This window comes from Globicephala melas, chromosome 17 (assembly GCF_963455315.2).
Source record: "Globicephala melas chromosome 17, mGloMel1.2, whole genome shotgun sequence".
Taxonomy (NCBI): Eukaryota; Metazoa; Chordata; class Mammalia; order Artiodactyla; family Delphinidae; genus Globicephala; species Globicephala melas.
Window position 1 is genome coordinate 77,506,873 of NC_083330.1, and position 19,233 is coordinate 77,526,105.

The 19,233-nt window shown below is 54.7% G+C and overlaps 1 protein-coding gene and 1 pseudogene across 1 annotated transcript in view; one reads left to right on the forward strand and one right to left on the reverse strand.

The window, feature by feature from the left end:
- SLC45A4 (solute carrier family 45 member 4) overlaps positions 1–19,233 on the reverse strand; it is a 75,894-nt gene that overhangs the window by 41,984 nt on the left and 14,677 nt on the right. The window lies entirely within an intron of this gene.
- On the forward strand, positions 1,726–7,865 carry LOC115863413 (small ribosomal subunit protein eS1 pseudogene; annotated as a pseudogene).

Below are 19,233 nucleotides of genomic sequence, written 5' to 3' on the forward strand. Positions count from 1 at the left end.
CAACTAGAGAAAGCCCACACGCAGCAACAACGCAGCCATAAATAAATAAATAAATAAATTTACATTTTAAACAAACAAAAAAGGATGGGCCAAAGACCTGAACAGACACCTCACCAAAGGGGACACGGAGATGGCAGATAAGCACCTGAAAAGATGCTGCATATCATCTGACATCAGGGAAATGCAAATTAAAACAATGAGATACCACTCTACGCCTATTAGAATGGCCAAAGTCCAGAGCGCTGACACCACCGAACGCTGGCGAGTCTGTGGAGCAACAGGAACCCTCGTTCACTGCTGGTGGGAACGCAACATGGTGCAGCCACTTTGGAAGACAGTTTGGTAGCTTCTTCCAAAACTAAACACACTCTTAACCATGCGATCCAGCCATCGTGCTCCTTGGTATTTGCCCAAAGGAGCTGAAAACTTAGGTCCACACAAAAACCTGCACATGGATGTTTACAGCAGCTTTATTCATAATGCCCAAAACTTGGAAACAACCAAGATGTCCTGCAGTAGGTGAATCAATAAATACATCAATGAAACAGTATCCAGCACTAAAAAGAAATGAGCCATCAAACCATGAAAAGCCATGGAGAAGCCTTAAACGCACATTACTAAGTGACAGAAGCCAACCTGAGAAAGCCACACGCTAGAGGATTCCGACTACATGACATTCTGGAAAAGGCAAAACTACGGAAACAGTAAAAGGACCAGTGGTTGCCCCCCGCCGTGTGTGTGGCATGAGGGTGGAAAGAATGAGCACAGATGTTTAGGGCAGTGAAACCACCACTATCTAATGGCAGATACACGGCACTGCACGTGTGCCCAAACCCAGGAACGTACCACCAAGAGCGACCTCAACGTCAGCTCTGGGCTCTCGAGGATGAGGACGTGTGGATGGAGGATCGACCATTTACCAAACACACCACGCTGGCGGGGGAAGCTGGTAGTGGGGGGGCTGTGTGTGTCTGAGGATGGGGGTTTACAGGAGGAACTCTGTGCTTTATGCTAAATTTTGCTGTGGACCTAAAACTGTTCTAAAAAATAAAGTTTATTTTTTTTAAATGTTGTGTCCTTACATTAGAAAAACAGAAGACACAGTCAAAAACATCTGACCAGAAAGGCATGAAGAGGTGGTCGTGCCATGACTTGGGGACCCTTTCTCACACCTGAAACTATCCAGTTGCGAATTGACCTGCCTCAGGTATTATGTGTGTCACTTTCCTGTGATCACTCACTCAAATGTGCCTCTAGTCTAGCGTATTTGGGCTAAAGAATTATAAAATTAACATAGACTTAAACTAGACATGTTTAACACACAGCCCAACATCCATGTGGATTAGTGTGTGCTCTGGCCTGAACGTCTGTGTCCCCCTCAGATACGCACGTTGAAACCCTACCCTCCAAGGTGATGGCTTAGGAGGCGGGGCCTCCAGGAGGTGACCGGGTTATGAGGGCAGAGCCCCGTGAATGAGATCAGTGCTCTTATGAGACCCCAGAGACATCTATGAACCAGGAAGCAGGCCCCCCAAGACAGACTTCCCCCGTCTACGGTATTCTGTTACGGTAGCCAAATGGACTGAGACACTGAATCTGTCTGAAACAAGTAGATCCCTGGGTTCCACCTGGGCCCACCGAGACAGAACTCTGCGGAAGGGCCCAAGAACCCGTAGGCCAACTCGCTCCAAGTGTGAGCCACTGGCTGCAGGCACACCGGCGGCCATGCCCCCTTCGCTCTCGAGGGTCCCGGCCGGCCAGCGCACTGCCCCTCTAGATAGAAATGACCAAAAGCTGATCTACGACTTACCTCTTCATAACCCAGGCTTTGAGCGTTCTGTGTCACGAGACCTAGTCAAGGACACTTCAGAAACCGAACGTGACGCCCGCCAGACCTGACGCCCCTTTTGACTTGTGCTCCTTTCCATCTGTCTGCTGTGAAGTCGGGGTGGGGGGGACGAGGAGGGATGTGACTGTGTGTGTTCTTGTGCGTGCATATGTGTGTCTGTCAAATATTCGGAGTATTAAGAGACTGAATGGAAAGAAATCTGGAAAGGGGCCCCAGGGCGCCAGGGGATGAAACTACTGCTACACCGTAACAAGTCAGTCTAATTAAAGTGCCTCCCAAGGGATGAGTAGCCCGCAATGAGCAGAGACAGCCCAGGCCTGGGCACTGCAGGCATCCAGCTCGCTTCTCCTGGGCTTCTCTTCTGTTGACTACACAGCCCAGCCCTGCACCCTGATCCCTCCCCAGACAGTGCCCGGTCTCTTCAACCAGAGGGCACCCTGCAAGGCGGCTCTCGGCACACGCCACACCCACTGTGAGCTCTCAGAGCCGTGGACTCAGCCCCTCTTGTGTGTCTGCAGGACAGACAGTCCCGGCTGTCAAGGTCCTGGCAGCGCGGCACCCTTGGAGGTGGCCTGGGCCCTCTCTTTGCCTTCAGGAGCCATCAGACCCGGGGGGCACCCAACACCAGCATCCCAACCTTTCTCCCACCCTGGCACCCCGGGGAAGGGAGAAGGCGCTCCCTGCAGGAGGTAAGTGCGCCTGGGCCGCCCATCCACGGGCCAACCGAGGAGCAGCTTGGGTCACTCTGGGTGGGCCCAGGCACCCGGATGGCTTTATAATAATGAATTCGCAAGCACAGAAGGCAGAGGACCAGGCTAAGCATGATTACTCCGTTCAAAAAAGAAAAACCAACTTTTAGAAATCCCTCCCCCTTTAGAGACGAGAGCAGGATAATCGCAGAGCTCGAGGAAAATCCATTGCTCTTTTGAATAGGAAGCAGAAGCCAACGTGTCAATGCCAATGAATAGTAGAGATCGTTCTTTATGCGCCTCTAAACTGGCACCCTGCGATTTAAGTCAACTTTCAAAATACACACTCCACTTCAGAACTACTTGTTAAAGTCACCCCCACCCCACCCCAGACAGATCACAGCATCTCACAATGTCCCGCCTATGTGGGATTCTTCAGGAATCACTGTCTTCAATGAGGCAAGAGCAGTGGCTCTCACTGTTGGGGTTTACATGTGGCGCACCCCAAACCCTCGCCGTCCTGCCTGTCGGGGTTCCCGGTGCCCTGTGTGGAGCCAACACATCTAACACGTCTAAGCAGACTCGTGCCCGAGCAGCTGGGAGGCCAGCGCTGGCCCTGCCTCCTCAGAGGTAATCTGTAGGCATCAAAAGGGCTTCCGCCAGCCCTGGGCTTCCTGGTCCCCAGCACGGCAGGAGGACCACCTCTGATTCCCCCACCCCGGCCAACATCTGTGACCCCAGAGAGCAGGATGGGAGGCAGGGGCTCAGATGGACCTAAAGGACAAGTGAGGTCACATCTAAACCAGAGGGGAAGAGCCTCGGCCCACGGTGCTCCCTGCAGAGGGTCTGGCAGGCACGCCCGAGCCCATCCGTGTGCGCCCAGCACGCTGGGTGAACTGGGCCAGCTGCGCACCCACAGCGGTGAAGCGCACCAGGGGCAGAGCCCTCCTGGAAGGGTACCAAGAGGCCCCTGAGAACAATGACCCTCCAGTTGCGAAGCAACCGGCCAAGGGCAGGGCGCTGATGGAAAGGACGCCAGGCAGCTTGGCTCTCTCCACTCCCAGGGCCTTGGGTTTTCTCTGACAGCACACCCAACTCCAGAAGCCCCCTTTTCATCCAAAAAGGGAACATCAGAATTGCCAACAGAGCCACGAACTCCTACCAAGAATTCCTAGGACCTCCAGGGACAGGGCACAGCTGCAGGTCCCGCACGGTTGCAGCCCTGCCCAGACATGGAGGACTGCATCATCTCTTAGGAAAGGAACCTACAGCAGGACGAGGGGGTGAGTGGCGTGGAGCTCATGACAAGCACCAGGGAGCCAGCGCCCCCCTTCCTGACTCCAGTCCAGAAGGAGCAAGGAAGGCTCGGCTCTCCTCCACCGGAGGACCTCGGGGGAGCCCCGGTCAGCTCCGATGCCAGGTGTGTGGGAGCCCCCTGCCCGCCCCCCGCCAGCACAGAGAGCACCATACAGGACTCCGTGCTGCCCCTGCCCTTCTGCCCCGGGGACAGGGCGGCTGCCGCTCCGGACCATCTAAAAGCAGTGTCAGGTTAAAATAAGCAGAAAAGCACGTGGAAGCAAACTCGGCAAACTCTAGTGACAGCTTACATGACAGAAGACACGTTTAATATTGGACCCTATCAAAGCACATACTATCTATCCTGCTTCCTAAAATCGAGAGGGCACGGCATGAGGACGGAACTCCAGCACGCTCCCGAACAGAACATCCGTCCTCACCTTCCACTAAAGCAAACTGTTCCCGGCACGCGAAGGAAAGCGAGGCCTAGCATCCGACACCCAGAAAGCTCATGTGGGAGGAAATTGCACTGAAACAAGGACACACTGCTTTGTCCCCAAAGGAAACATTCTCTGCAACAGTTACCTTCTTAGGAAAACACAGAAAGACCCGCTCACCTAACTTTTCACCTCTGACCTTTACATGGTTTTCCTTCATTTGCACAATCAGGTGAGTAGGAGGGTTTTTGTTTTCTAATTAAAAAGCTGCCAGAGGTTTTTTTTTTCTTCCCCTTCTTCTGAATGCTTCTAGCATCAATTTGCTAGTTTAAGCTGCTGGGGTCAGAGTGAAGCTTTGGCTACCATGGAAACAGCAGCATGCTTTTCAACTGGGCGTTTCCTGGAAGCCCAGCTAGCCTAGGAAAACTGAGCTCCAGGGTCCACCTAAAATGCCAAACTTCGCATTACTTCATCTAAGGCGCAGGGCCAGGTACCAATAAACGCAGGTTCTGTCATCCACGATATGGAAGAGACAGGCAAGCTGCCTACTCCTGACAACCAAATGGTACTTTTAAAAAATGAAAAGAAAGATTCCTCACGTTACATACATATAATCAAAAACAAGGAATTCCCTGGCAGTCCAGTGGTTAGGACTCAGCACTTTCACGGCCGTGGGCCCGGGTTCAATCCCTGCTCGGGGAACTAAGATCCCACAAGCCTCACGGCACGGCCAAAACGAAAAGGAAAAAGAATAGACCTCAAAGACGGGTAGAATTAAGGGATACCGCTAAAGACTGCCGAGATGTAATGAACCCTTCTGATGGTACTTACGTGGGATATCAAATCAAAGCAGTTTCCAGACTCTCCGTGTACCTAAGGCAAAAAAGGACGCGGTGCTACAAGAGGAGAACTGGAGACAACTCAACTGTCTAACAATATGGGATTATGTGAATTACGGTCCATGTGTCAGGTAAACACAAAATGTCAATGTTTTTCAAAAGAGGAAGTACGAAATATATTTGAGGAATGTTAAAATCAAAACTAGTTTTTTTTTTTGAAAGGTAACATTTTGGTGAATGAAGGGAACATACACAGCTTTAGTTTGGGGTTAAATTCATTCTTACTCTCTGAGACCATAAAAACAAACAACAGGGGCTTCCCTGGTGGTGCAGTGGTTAAGAATCCGCCTGCCAATGCAGGGGACACGGGTTCGAGCCCTTGTCCGGGAAGATCCCACATGCCGCAGAGCAACTAAGCCCATGCGCCACAACTACCGAGCCTGAGCTCTAGAGCCCGCGAGCCACAACTACTGAGACCGCGTGCCACAATTACTGAAGTCCATGCGCCTAGAGCCCATGCTCCGCAACGAGAAGCCACTGCAATGAGAAGCCCGCACACCGCAATGAAGAATAGCCCCACCTCGTCGCAACTAGAGAAAGCCTGTGCACAGCAACAAAGACGCAATGCAGCCAAAGATAAATAAAAATAAAATAAATTAAAACACCACCACCACCACCCAGCATTCTGCAGTCACCGCCCCGACCCTTGCACACCTGAATGTGGCTGAAGGTCAGGACTCCACACAGAGGGGATGAGCCATGCCTGCACCATTTACAGGACAGACTGGCACTGCTGAGCTACCAAGAACGTGGTCTAAAGCCACACTGCAGACCTTGTGAAGTCTCTACACCCTTCAAAAACCCTCCCACCAACTCATGGTTACCTACAGTCGGTTTTACCCAGAGGGAGGCGCGGTCCAAGGACATTCCCCATCGGGGAGCCCCTGTGCTGGGCCTCAGGCCCACTGCAGGCAGGGGACAGGGGAAGGCAAGGCAGTGGCTTCCTCGGCCCAGCTCAGGGAACCGGCTGGAGCGCACAGGACAGCTGCCACGAAGGGGGAGGGGGCAGGAGGGAGCTTCCCGAATGGTGCCAATCAGACTGCAAGCTCACGGAATCGGTCCTCCCCTCTACAGAGAGGGGTAACCCCCTCACCTGCGAGGCCCCCGATGTTCTGTGAGGAAGAAACCCAGTTTGGTACCTGAATCCCCCTGCTGCCTGGAAAGGTCAGCTATTCAGAACCAGTGCTTTCCTGGGACCCCGGAAGCTGAAGTGCTCAAAGTAAGCAGTACTATCACCTGTGCAATTAATCATGACAGTCCTGGCTCCATCAAAAATGACTTCTGGGGCTTCCCTGGTGGTGCAGTGGTTGAGAGTCCGCCTGCCGATGCAGGGGACACGGGTTCGTGCCCCGGTCCGGGAGGATCCCACATGCCGTGGAGCAACTAGGCCCGTGAGCCACAACTACTGAGCCTGCGCGTCTGGAGCCTGTGCTCCGCAACAAGAGAGGCCGCGACAGTGAGAGGCCCGCGCACCGCGATGAAGAGTGGCCCCCGTTCGCCACAACTAGAGAAAGCCCTCGCACAGAAACGAAGACCCAACACAGCCAAAAATAAATAAATTAATTAATAAACTCCTACTCCCAAGGTCTTCTTTAAAAAAAAACTGCAGTGCTTTCAGTATGCATAAAAAGCCTTAAGATGTAAACGCCCTTTGATCCTGCAATTCTGCTCTTTGGAACTCTCTGGAAAGCAAAGCCCTGTACAGGGATGCTGATTACACCACCGAGAAACCTGCAAGTGTCCAAAAAAGACCTGGTCACATAAAGTAAGGCAGATCCTGACACAAAATCCACATTGTGGGATTACCTGTTGACATGGAAACGTGCTGAAAATTAGGTAGAAAAAAGCAGATTATAGCCCTTCTGGCTCTCGGAGCAGCATGCACCACGGCAGTCAGAAAGAACAAGCGCCTCACGAAAGGCGGCCAAGAGGGAGCCGAGAAGACCGCGGCTGGCCCATCTTCTGAGAAAGATTAGTGTGATGTGAAAGCACCCGCTATGCTCAATATAAGAAATACTGGGAAAACACGAGTCACGAGAACTCACGGAACCAAAATCACATCTGATGGCCTCAAGGGTCGTGTGCTTGCAGTGAGCCTTGCTGATCTGCAGAATGATGAAGTTGCATTTAGAAAACCAAGCTTATTACTGAGGATGTTCAGGGCAAAAACTCCCTGACTAATTCCCAGGGCATGGATCTTACTATCTTACCCGTAACAAAACGTGCTCCACGGTCAAAAAATGGCGGACCATGATTGAACCTCATGTTGATGTCAAGACTACCGATGGTTATTTGCTTCGTCTATTCTGTGTGGGTTTTACTAAAAAAAGCAACAATCAGATTCAGAAGACCTCTTATGCCCGGCACCAGCAGGTCCACCAGATCCGCAAGATGATGATGGAAATCGTGACCCGAGAGGTGCAGACAAATGACTTGAAAGAGGTGGTCGATAAACTGATTCCAGACAGCATTGAAAAAGACATAGAAAAAGGCCTGCCAATCTATTTATCCACTCCATCAAGTCTTTGTTAGGAAAGTAAAAATCTAAAGAAGCCCAAGTTTGAATTGGGAAAACTCATGGGGCTACATCGTGAAGGTAGTAGTTCTGGAAAAGCTACTGGGGACGAGACAGGTGCTAAAGTTGAACGAGCTGATGGATATGAGCCACCAGTCCAAGAATCTGTTTAAAAATCAGACTTTTGGGCTTCCCTGGTGGTGCAGTGGTTGAGAGTCCGCCTGACGATGCGGTAGACACGGGTTCGTGCCCGGGTCTGGGAAGACCCCACGTGCCGCGGAGCAGCTGGGCCCGTGAGCCATGGCCGCCGAGCCTGCGCGTCTGGACCCTGTGCTCCGCAATGGGAGAGAGGCCAGCGTACCACAAAAAAAAAAAAAAAAAAAAATCAGACTTTCAATGGTGACAAATAAAAGACCTTACTTGTGGGGGGCGGGGGGGGGGAAGAAGCAGGTTATAAGTCAAGTACACATTATGGTCCCGTTAAGTTTTTTTTTTTAAGGCATGGATGCAGAGGTATTCTGAGTGATTCATCATTTTATCTCTCTATCTATCTACACTTATTGCTTCTGTAGAACCCCAAATTATTTTTTAATTTAAAAAAAGGTAACAGATTTTTCCGGTTGCCCCATCCAAACATCACATAAGACCTTGATATGTGGAATGATATTCAGGAGTGTTCTACAACGAAGATGAATCTCAGATGGCCTAGACAGTGCAGAGAGAGGTTTGCAACGCCACGCAGCCTGAGAGGGTTGGATGGGAGAGGAGGGGCAGGGGTGGCAGGTTTGAAAAGCCACCTGTGGACTCACTGAGCTGCTGGCAGGTCCACAGAAAGCTGGTACGGACTCGAAACTGATCACCAAGAAGCATCTCAGAAGCTTTCCCCAATCTGACACCAGCAATAAAGTGACTCAAGATTGTTCTATAACCGCACCCAGGAACACAGCAGATCCCTCCCAAACATTCTGGTACATGGAGGCTATTCCCCCCTCCTGTGTCCCTGGCCAGACCCTTCACTCGGTGGCTACTCCAGCTTCCAATCTCAACCACGGGGCTTTTCATTCGCTAACACCTATAGCCCCTCTTGGAGCTCAGATTTATCTCTGCTTTATTTAGCCTTCTCCCCACTGGACCGACGTCAGACACCCGCCCCTGGCTGCACCACCGCCTACTTTGTTCATCACAGATTCGCCCACAATGCACTGCACTCAGGGGTACTCATGGTCAGCCTCGACTACCAGCAAGGAGTCAGGGTCAACTCTTTTCTCTCCAGGCCGAGTGGCTGGCAAGACAGAAAAGCCCTGCAGCAAGGTCTGAAACAGGTCCACTTTGGATTGAGGAGCTCTACTTCTTGTCCAGGGGTTACAAAGCATCTTCCCCTGCCTGCAGCCCAGAGGGCACCAGACTCCCCAGGCCCAAGGCTGCAAACACCAACAAGCCCCTTTTCTTTCTCATTCATTAACCATGGGTGCTGACACCCCAGGACTAAGCACTGCCCTCCATCTAGGGGCTGCCTCCTGCCGGAGCTGAGAACACAGCCAACACACAGCAGTGGGGGCTTCCCTGGTGGCACCGTGGTTAGTAACCCGCCTGCCAATGCAGGGGATACGGGTTCGAGCCCTGGTCCAGGAAGATCCCACATGCTGTGGAACAACCAAGCCCGCGCACCACAGGACTGAGCCTGCACTCTAGAGCCCTCGCACCACAACTCCTGAGCCTGTGAGCCACAACTCCTGAGCCCGCGTGCTCCAACTACTGAAGACCGCATGCCTAGAGCCCGTGCTCCACAACAAGAGAAGCCACCGCAATGAGAAGCCCACGCACCACAACAAAGAGTAGCCCCCACTCGCCGCAACTAGAGAAAGCCCGCGCACAGCAAAGAAGACCCAATGCAGCCAAGAATAAACAAATGAATAAATAAATTTATTTTTTAAAAAACAGAAAAGAACACAGCAGCGGGAAATAGAGTCTGAGCCCGAAAGGAGGCCCAGAATTCCCAGGCACCTGCCATCCAGGTGAGCGCCAGCACCGGTGCAAGGGCTAGATGGTTCCAAGCACACCTAACACAATCAGGGCCAGAAGTACATATGCTGCCTTCTGCAAAACGATACCCCACACCACACAGTGCAAATCGACACAGGGGCTGCCAAATGTGGCTACAAGTGCTTCCTTCTACCGTTCCGGGGGACGAGCAAGCTCCACCAGGCTCCCCCCCACCTGGGTGCCTGATGCTGGCACAATCCAGTGGTGACTGGGATGCAAATATGGTCAGGAAGCCACAGGTAAGACCATAAATACAAAGAATGACCACCGATAGTGCCCGAAGAGTGATACCTTCCCACTAAGCTGGACACAAGTTCATGAGGGGGGCTACCCCGGTGGTGCAGTGGTTGAGAGTCCGCCTGCCGACGCAGGGGACACGGGCTCGTGCCCCGGTCCGGGAAGATCCCACATGCCGCGGAGCAGCTGGGCCCGTGAGCCATGGCCGCTGAGCCTGCGCGTCTGGAGCCTGTGCTCCGCAACGGGAGAGGCCGCAGCAGTGAGAGGCCCGCGTACCGCAAAAAAAAAAAAAAAAAAAAAGTTTATGAGAGGGAAGCACAAGAGTATTTAAAACCTGGGGAAATAGTTAAAATCGAGCCTCCCTGGGCACAATGGAATCCTCAAATACATAAACATACTGTATCTAGTTATGTAAACGCCACATGACAGCATGACCTGAACATGTATTACAGTCACTGCATGTGCCTGTGAGACGAGAGAGATCAAAACAGAGTAAATTTTACCTCTACTGAAAACGAAAGATAATGCTCTTAAGTCACCGCTTTTTAAACACAGCACTCACTTCCCATCCACGAATCAGTTACGCTGCACCCTGGACTCCCACACTCACACACACACACACCTCCCTCAGGTCAGCCCAGCAGAGCATCCTCATACCAGAACCTGTGTTTCAACCTCTAGAAACAGGAGTTAAATTTAAGAACACACAGCACTAACCACAGGACCTTACTGCTTACGATGACTTTCCAGATGTATTAAACATAAACGCAAGGCACGTGCTTCCTCATTGTAAATAAGCTTGTCTTCCTATCCGGATTTCTTCTGTGTATATGTGTTCTACCAATTAACTACTTTTGCAGTTTTAATCCTACTTTATCTCTTCTACTTTGTTTTGTGTAAAAGGGGAAAAATGAAAAGCTGGAATCCCTCCATAGGTAAATAAATAGATAGATAGGTAGATTGGTTGATTTAAGAGGTACAGAGTTTCCACTGGGGGAGAAGAAAAAGTTCAGGAGATGTATAGTGCTTGAGAGACACCTAGAAGATGACCTGGAGAGTTATGTGAGCAAGAAATCACATTTTCCCCTGTAGAAGCTCCGTGCATCCCCCAAACGATTCGGCCAACCATCAGTGGTTTAAACGTGGATGCTGAACCCACAGGGACGCTGGGGCATGGGCAGGGATGAACCCGTGTGACCGCGGGGAGGCAGCAGGAAGACCCAGGACACACACTGCCTCCCGACCCCCCTCAGGCCACGGCAGCTCCGTGTGCAGCTCAGGGGGTGAGTCAGGAGGGAGGGACAGAGGCAGACAGAACGACAAGAGACAAAAGAGGAACAGCGAGTCGCCTGACCAGGAGGAAGTGCTCGGTGCTGACTGAGACCTCCGCAGGGCAGGGCACCACGGGCGGCACCTCTGGTCCCCAGGGCAGCCCACCTGAGTCCCCTCTGCCCACACCGGCCCGGCCCCGCGCCCTCACCGGGCTCCCAGCCCCCAGTAACTACGTTTTAAACTCCCTTCCGGACCTCCGTCTCCAGACTTTATCCACCCACCCCCCCACCAGCCACGCTCGAGTCCCCACGTCTGTCCCTGTGCCCAAGCTGCAGGACCCACTTCCGGACTCACCTCTGCTCGCTTGAGCCTGCACCCAACACTCGCTCCTGGACCACCGGGCGGGGGCGTGGATATGGGCCCCCTGGCACCGTCCTGTCCCCAGGAAGCACCCCGCCTCCAGTCCACCCAGTCCAGAGTCGAGCGGGGCTGCCAGGTAGGGGAAACGGGCTCTGGAGAAGACCCAGAAGTGGTTCCTTTTACTGACAAATAACACCCTCAGGAAAGCTCTTTATTTAAGTTCACTCTCAGTGTGCTTTCCTTTAGACCTGAAACCTGGTGGCCACTCCAAATAACACCGCCTACTGCACACTCTTGTTATTTATGTCACTCTTCCTTCCCTGCGCGCTGTCAGGTCTTTGAAGACTGCATGGCGAGGCCAGTATTCCCATTGGAAGGAGGCACCTCCACTTTTAAAGGGACAATTCATAAAAAGTGAGGGCTCCGAGTACGAAAGTCCACATTCCTAAAAAGCCTGCCAATCATAAAATGAGTAACACCCGAATGTATTACAAAACCAGCTCCCCTGTGCCAGGTCTCCCCTCTCCCAGTGCACGCCAGTAACAAACAAAAAACACAAGGATAAAGACCTCTTTACAAGAAGAGCCAACACTATTCCATCTGTTAACAAAAACTAACTGTTGCGTTAAAGGTTGCAAGTTCAAACACAATCTGGCCATTGTAGGCAGTGCCTCAGTTTATCAATGTAACAATGACTCTCTTTCAAAGATTGATAAAGCTCTCAGAAAATAACTCGCCCTCCAGCATTTTTAAGATACTTCGCAGGATAAATATTAGCTTGGGACTAGCCTACATGAGAAGTGAAAGCTGCCAAAGAAGCAGGTTTACAAAGAAAAAAAGAAGGAACAGCAGTAACCGGACGGGAGCAAAAGCCACCGTGCCCTGGGCCCCGGGCCCCGCGCCCCTGCTTCCCTTCCTGGGCCCCTGACAGGTACTCTGTCTGCAAACCACCCTGGCAGGGAAAATGGAGTTAATTAAAAGGAGAGATTTTAAGATGACCGTTGGGGTGAAAGTGAACAAGGAGCGTTCCAGCTTAACTGTGATTTAAACTTAATTTCTTGACAGACAGGTAGGTCGCCTGGGCGGCCAAATGCAAGCAGCCAGGGGAGGGCGGGCTAACACGACGCCCAGGGACCCCTGCCGGTCAGCACCCCCGTGGCCAAGTCGGGTGGGCGCGCGGCACAGCTCTGCGGCCAATTCCCACGACTGGCTCCAGAAGTTACTGACCCTGACTTCCCCCGGGGGGCCTGTGAGCTTAAAACTCAGCAGGAACTGGATGCAAACTCACAACGGCGGCCACAGCACAGGGGACGAAGGCATCACCAGGGGACGCGAAAGGCTCCCCCGAAGCAGGTGGCTCAGGGAGTGGCTGCAAAAGGGGTGGGACAGAAGACTCAGCCGGGGTCCCACAGACCTGGACCCCCACATCCTGGCTCCTCAGATGCCATGCTCCCTCCGAGACAGAGCAGGGCAGCCTCAAGAGTCTCAGCATCCCACGAGTTAGCTCAAAACGCTCCGGAAACGAGCTGAGCTTCTGAACTCGACGGCAGGAAACGGTGCAGAGATGTGGATGCCAAGCCGCTGGTAACAGCTGTGACTGAGACATTCTGCCTGCAGATCCCACACCTGGAGGTGGCGGCCACACCAACACACAGTTTGGGGGATGCAATAATGCCACGATGCGTCATGCAGAATAATGCAGTGATGCGGAATAATGCTGCTGCTTCAGGGCTGTGAAGGAGGACGGGCACCTCTGATCACATTCGGAGAAGACTGTGCTGAAAACTCCCTGGCGAATGGAACCCTTTGTTCGCCTCCATTGCAGAGGATGCGCTGTTTAGGTACTTAGTCCTAAAGAACACAAACCACCAAAACAACCGGGAACCGGCTAACTGAGAATTTAAGTTTGGTTTGAATGGCCCAGAAGAATTAAAAAGTAATCTAATAATGACGATGCCGTCAGTTTTCTGAGGATTTTTACCCAGAATGGTCACTAGGAAAGATAAATATTTATTAGTAAAACAATTTAGGTTGAGGGTCCTACTCAGTTAGCAGAACCAAGTGCAGCCTCTCTCTGTCAAGGAAGGTCCCGAGCCGCTGACCCACAACCCTGCCTCCTGCACAGTACCTGCCCTACCACTAGGATGACCAGCAAGGAGGTGTGTAAACAGGTGCTGGAGAGTGGGAGAGCGGAAAGCAGGGCGGGCAACTGGACGTCTAGGTGAGGGTTTCCCTCTGACCCTCCCACCCCCACTTTCAGGTGCCTTGAGGGGAGGCACCCTGGCCTAGACCACGCGGTATCCTGTGTCCGCGCTGCCTGCCCCCCAGCAGCCACCGGGCACGGGGCTTCCAGCAAGAGCAGGTGGGTTCGCTCCCTCCACCGTGACCCGCCCTTCCCCTCCATGTCCATGGGGACACCCACGTGTGGACGGCACAGCCCAGCAGGCAGGCCTGGGAGGGGGTCAGGCGTGCTGTCCAGAGCCCCAAGGCAGACCGGGGGCGCGCAGGACTGGGAGGGCAAGAGCTCGGAGTTCACCCAGGTGGGCCGTGGGGCTTCAAGGAGCCTGGAGCAAATGTGAGGACGGCCACGAAGCTCCTCTGGAAGCAGGACAAGAAGCCACAATCGTCGGGCTCCAGGTCAGAGACGGTGGCGGCTTGGAGGAGCCTGACATGGTGCAGCCCTTCCCCCACCCTCAAAGGAGAAACGGGGCCAGGAGGCCGGGGTGCCGGATGACAGCGACAGAGACACCAGCCCCTCCTGGCCTCCCAGGTGCCCCCATACCGGGGCCTCCTCAAAGTTCTGAAACCTGGCCGTCTGTCCTGAACGGAGCTGGAGGAGGGCTCTGTGAACTCGCAACAGCCCGATATGCATGCTCACCTGTCTCGACAAGAAGAATCTACAGGTGTGCCACATCCCATGCAACCTGTGACCAGTGACACAGTTCCCTTTAGCCTGTGGCCCCTCCTCCCTCCCTAGGCTGTACTGCCCCCACTGGGGGCATCACTCACTCCCCCCCCCCCCCGCTGACTTTCCAGGCCCCTTGCTCCTCTGTCCCCAGCACAAGGCGTAGCCAGACTGAGGGGCACCTCGGACATTGTCTCGGCTCAGCCTTCCTGGTACCCCGCCCTCACATCTCCCCTCTGCTGTCCCTCTGCTCTCGCCTTCCTCGCCCTCCAGAGTGGCCAACTTCACCCCTCATCGCCCAAGGCCCAGGCTGCACGCAACAGACGACCTCCTTCCCTGTGGAGGCGGCTATGCCTTTGAGCCTGAGCAAGCGGCCGCAGGTCTGGGGCCTGCACTCGTCTCTTTCCCGCCTAAGTCTCCAGGGTTACTGTTTGTCTGGCCGCCTGGAAGTGGCACAAGCTGGATGAGGCCAGAATGAGAGGTGGCAGAACAGGGTCTGCACAAGTTCAGACGGCCTCCGCCCAGTCCAGCGGGGCGGGCCTGGTGCAGGGGACCTGGGTCCGGCTCCGCGTGGAACCAGCGCCGGGCGGCCAGCAGGCGTTTCTGGCCAGGCTGCAGGTACAGGGGATCATCGGTAAACCACCCAACCACCTGAGCTCTGCTCCTTTACAGCTTGCTACATCCGAACTCCACAACCTCACCACCAAACGACCCTGCACGTCCTGAGCTGTATGCAGAGCCTTCTGGGGGGGGCCAAGGGTGGCGAGCCTAGGACCCCCAAGGACGTCAAGGGCCTCTACGCTGAGAAAAGCTGGGGGCACTTGGCGCTTCTCCCCGTGGGGAGCCAGCAGCAGCCCCTCCAAGCAGGCCGGTGTCTAAGGTCACAGGAGCTGCCCCCGCCCCCAAGTTCTGGGCTTCCCCCCACCCCCACCCCCCGCTTCCCGTCCAGTGCCCAGGGACACACGGGAGACGCAGGCAGCATGGAACACAAACAAGGAAGCCTACAAGGTCTCAGCTTCTCCAGAAATCCCAGGTCAACGTTGCTCCCAACTCTTCCTACACTTTTAGGGGGACCCCGGGGCCACGGGACAAAGGGCAGCAAAGGGGCTTCAGTCCCCTCACCGCACAGCTATAGGGATTCTTCCATGACGACCGCTCCGTAGCTTAAAGGCACAGAAGAGGGAGGGCCACGCAGACCCGGACTTGCCCCCCAGTCGAGACCCAAGATGCCGAGCAGTTCCAACCCCGACGGCTACATGAAGTCAGGGTGCAGGCGGACGGTGCCTGGTGGTCCAGCACCACAGTCCATGCCAGCCACGCGCACGTCTACACGAGGCAGAGCCTCCGCTGTACACGTCACACACGTGCTGCATGGACCCTGTGCCCGTTACCAAGGTTGAGTGAGTCAGCCGTGGGACGTCTGTGTGGTCTTCACAGCACAGCCTTGCCTTAACAAGGGCTGAGGTCACACTGCTTCCCCGGCTTTTGACAGCAGCTATATAAGCACTTGCTGTACCCTGAGATTCAGGGATGACAGTGACCTTCTGCAGTTCAATCGTGTTGAGGTTTGTGATCTGCGAAGATCCCAGGAGAGCTCGCAGTCACAGGGGGAGCTGAGAGGCACGCAGCACGGGCCCCAACGAGGCCGGCTGGCCGCAGCGACAAGAGGGGCAGGTGCTGGCTTTAGAGGCGAGCGGAGGGGCCCAGCAGGCGCCAGCCAGCTCACGGCATACCCCATCATCCCGGGATGGAAAGTTGGCCAGGGCTGGTGAGGACGTCTGGTGTCTATAAAAATATTCCTCCCGGGGGAGCCTCTGGAAACAGAGACTCCGAGATACTTTCATTCTTTTCCTTATTTGCCACTCTGAAAAATAAGCCGTTCTTCCTATTCTGAAATGGAATACGGGTCAAAACCTTCTACAGTGAATAGTGACCCGAAGAAAAAGGTCACCAGACCCAAAATATTTCCCGTTTGGCCAGTGGCCCAAAGTAACTCTACTCTGTTTACTTGGTCTCTCCTGGGGGATAAAAACCTAATCCAATATACCAAACTGGCCCCTGTCCGGCTCAGTTCCGCAAAGAGGCCGAGATGCAGAAAGCTTCTCGCTCCCTCTGGCGGGTCCTCCTGGACGCTGCCCCCTCCCCAGCCCAGGGACTCCTCTGTGTCCCCACGGGGCCTCACACGGGAGAAAGCAAGTGTCCACTCCGCCGTGTGTCTCCTGGGCGTTCACCCCACGCACCGGCCCCCAGCAAGGCCAACTCCGGAGAATGCGTGACTGGAAAGGCCTGAGAAGAACCAGAAACGGAGCTGAGTGGGGCTCAGGGTCAGCGCGGCTCCCCAGCAGGGTTCCTTCCACCGCCCAGGCCGGCTCCCTCCACCGCCCGCGTTTCACCGTCTCCAGCGAGGGAGAAGGAAGCGCGAGTCCCTGCCTTCACCCCGGGGCCTCGGCCCGAGAGCTTCTGCAACAGCAGCCGCTGGGACCACACCCGACACCCAAAATCTCAACAGGCCCTCCTGGGTCACGACCCCACTTATCACTCTGAGCTGAGGGCCACAGCCTCGCGCCACGGCCGGTCCCTGCCTGGGCTGCAATACCGGCAGTCACCCACAGCTGTCCAACCTTCACCTGAAGCATCGCTGAGTGCCCCCTCCAGGCTGACAGGCCCTGTGCTCAGCCCAGACCACAGCGTGTCCCATTTTTCCGCAGAGGGACCCAACTCAGAGGACTGGACACACACTCCCAGGGTATAAATCCCATCCGAGCAGCTGGTCTTTAAACTCCTGCGCGTCTGCATGTCCTGCGGTGCACATCTGTGCCCACGTTCACTGAAGGTGTTTCCCGAGGACCTGCACGCCCCCAGAAACAAGGCCAGCAAGGCGAGGGGGAAAGTGAGAGGCAGGGACAGGATGCACACTGAAGGCCCATGACAGAGGCTGGTACCAAACGCTCAAGAGACAGAGGAAGGAGCAACTGAACGCACAGGTTTGTACACACTTCCTGAGGCCCACCCGAGGGAGCCCAGGATGTGTGCAAACATGAGGGTGTTTAGTCTTCCCCAAACAGTCCCTGAAGACGCTCCATCAGGAGTTTTAGCAACACTTCTAGAACCAGTGAGGGGGCTTTTCACCCTCTGACGTCAGTCCACAAGCAGGGAGTCCACAAGACACCGCTTCTCAGGACACATATGAGGGCTGTCAGCCGGAAGGGGCAGCGGGGAGGGAGGGCGTGAGGGGGTCACATGGAGGGAGGGCCGTGGGGGGCACTTCGGGCCCCCCTTCTGGGCATCTCCTGAGAGAGAGCTGCCTCAAAGGCACAAGGGAGACAGGCCTGGCTCCAGCCCTTTGGCAGCCCCTGGGCTAGGGCCCTAACACCTCCACCTGTGCCCCCTTCCCAGCCCCCGGCGAGGTGGGAGTCTGAGCTCACAGTCCCTCTGCTTCCAGCTCCCTGACAGAAAGATGGGACTTGGGAACAGACAAGGAGGAACAACGGTGGCTTACAGCAAATGCCCCTCTGTGCCCCCGGGAAGCTTCCCGGCGGGGAGCCCTGTGCGCTCACTGCAAACAGACCAAGGCAGAGTGAGGTACGAGCATGCAGGGCTACAGACATACCTTGCTGCATCTGGAAAAAACGCCTTTGAAGTACATTCTCTACCTAAGCCATCTTAAATCCTCTCCAGAGTAAGGCAAATATAAGCCCAATAAGTTACAGCTGAACAGCAAGCGCTTCCCCACTGAGGCCCAATGGACACAATAACCTGCATTAACCTGCCCCCGCCCTGGGCCCCTAACCCGCAGGACTGCCCGTGTCTGCAGCCAGCCAGGAGACTCCCGCGGCCCCTCAGCCCCCTAACCCGCGGGAGGACTGCCCGTGTCTGCAGCCAGCCAGGAGGCGGCCCCTCAGCAGCAGCCCTCCCCCCACGCCGCTGTCGTCCACCTTGTGCACACCTGCCCCCAGCGAAACAAAAGTCACTGCCCTTTGCAAACTGCTCACACCTGCGTGCGGCCAGCCCCGCCGAGGTACCTTCCCCGCCAGCTGCAGGGGGCGGGGTGCTCCTCGTGATGCTGTAGGGCTCCGCCTGCAGTATCCATCACCCTACACTAAGAACGCCAGAACAGCAAAGCGGCAAACCAGGTCCCAAGACCACTGCCCGACCAAGGAAGCCACTGTCCTCTCCAGGCCGCAAGCACCGTCCCACCTCTCCCACTTCCACGAGCTCGGATCCCGCTTAAAACCACACGTGGAGAGCACTGCCATCACAGGAGAAAGGCCTGCTGGGGGGCAGGAAGCCTGTGATAGACAAGCTATAAACTCAGCACACCTCACTCTCCCCTCCAGACTAATTTTAACAGGGAGAAGTCATAACCACAGCTACAAACCTTCCCTTGGGGATACAGTTTACAGCATCATGACTCAGCTGCCCTGACGGCCTGACAGGTGAGGTCACCTGGGTGTGTCATGGGTGTTTTCATGAGTGAGCTACCATCAAACAGGGTCAGGCGAGCCGGGTGCGCACCTCGCCCGGGACCGCCCTCCCCAGCCTCCCTCCTCCAAGGCCCTCCAAGCCCCTGCGCCCCCTGACCACCCCAGGGCTGGCCCCCTTGTTAACCCTGCGTGGTGCATCCGGATTTCCAAATTCCTCCAAAGGAACATGGAACATTCCCAAGGCCAAGATGGCCGAGCTGGCTGAACAGCCAATTACAGGCAGTTAACTACAAATAGGAAAATTATG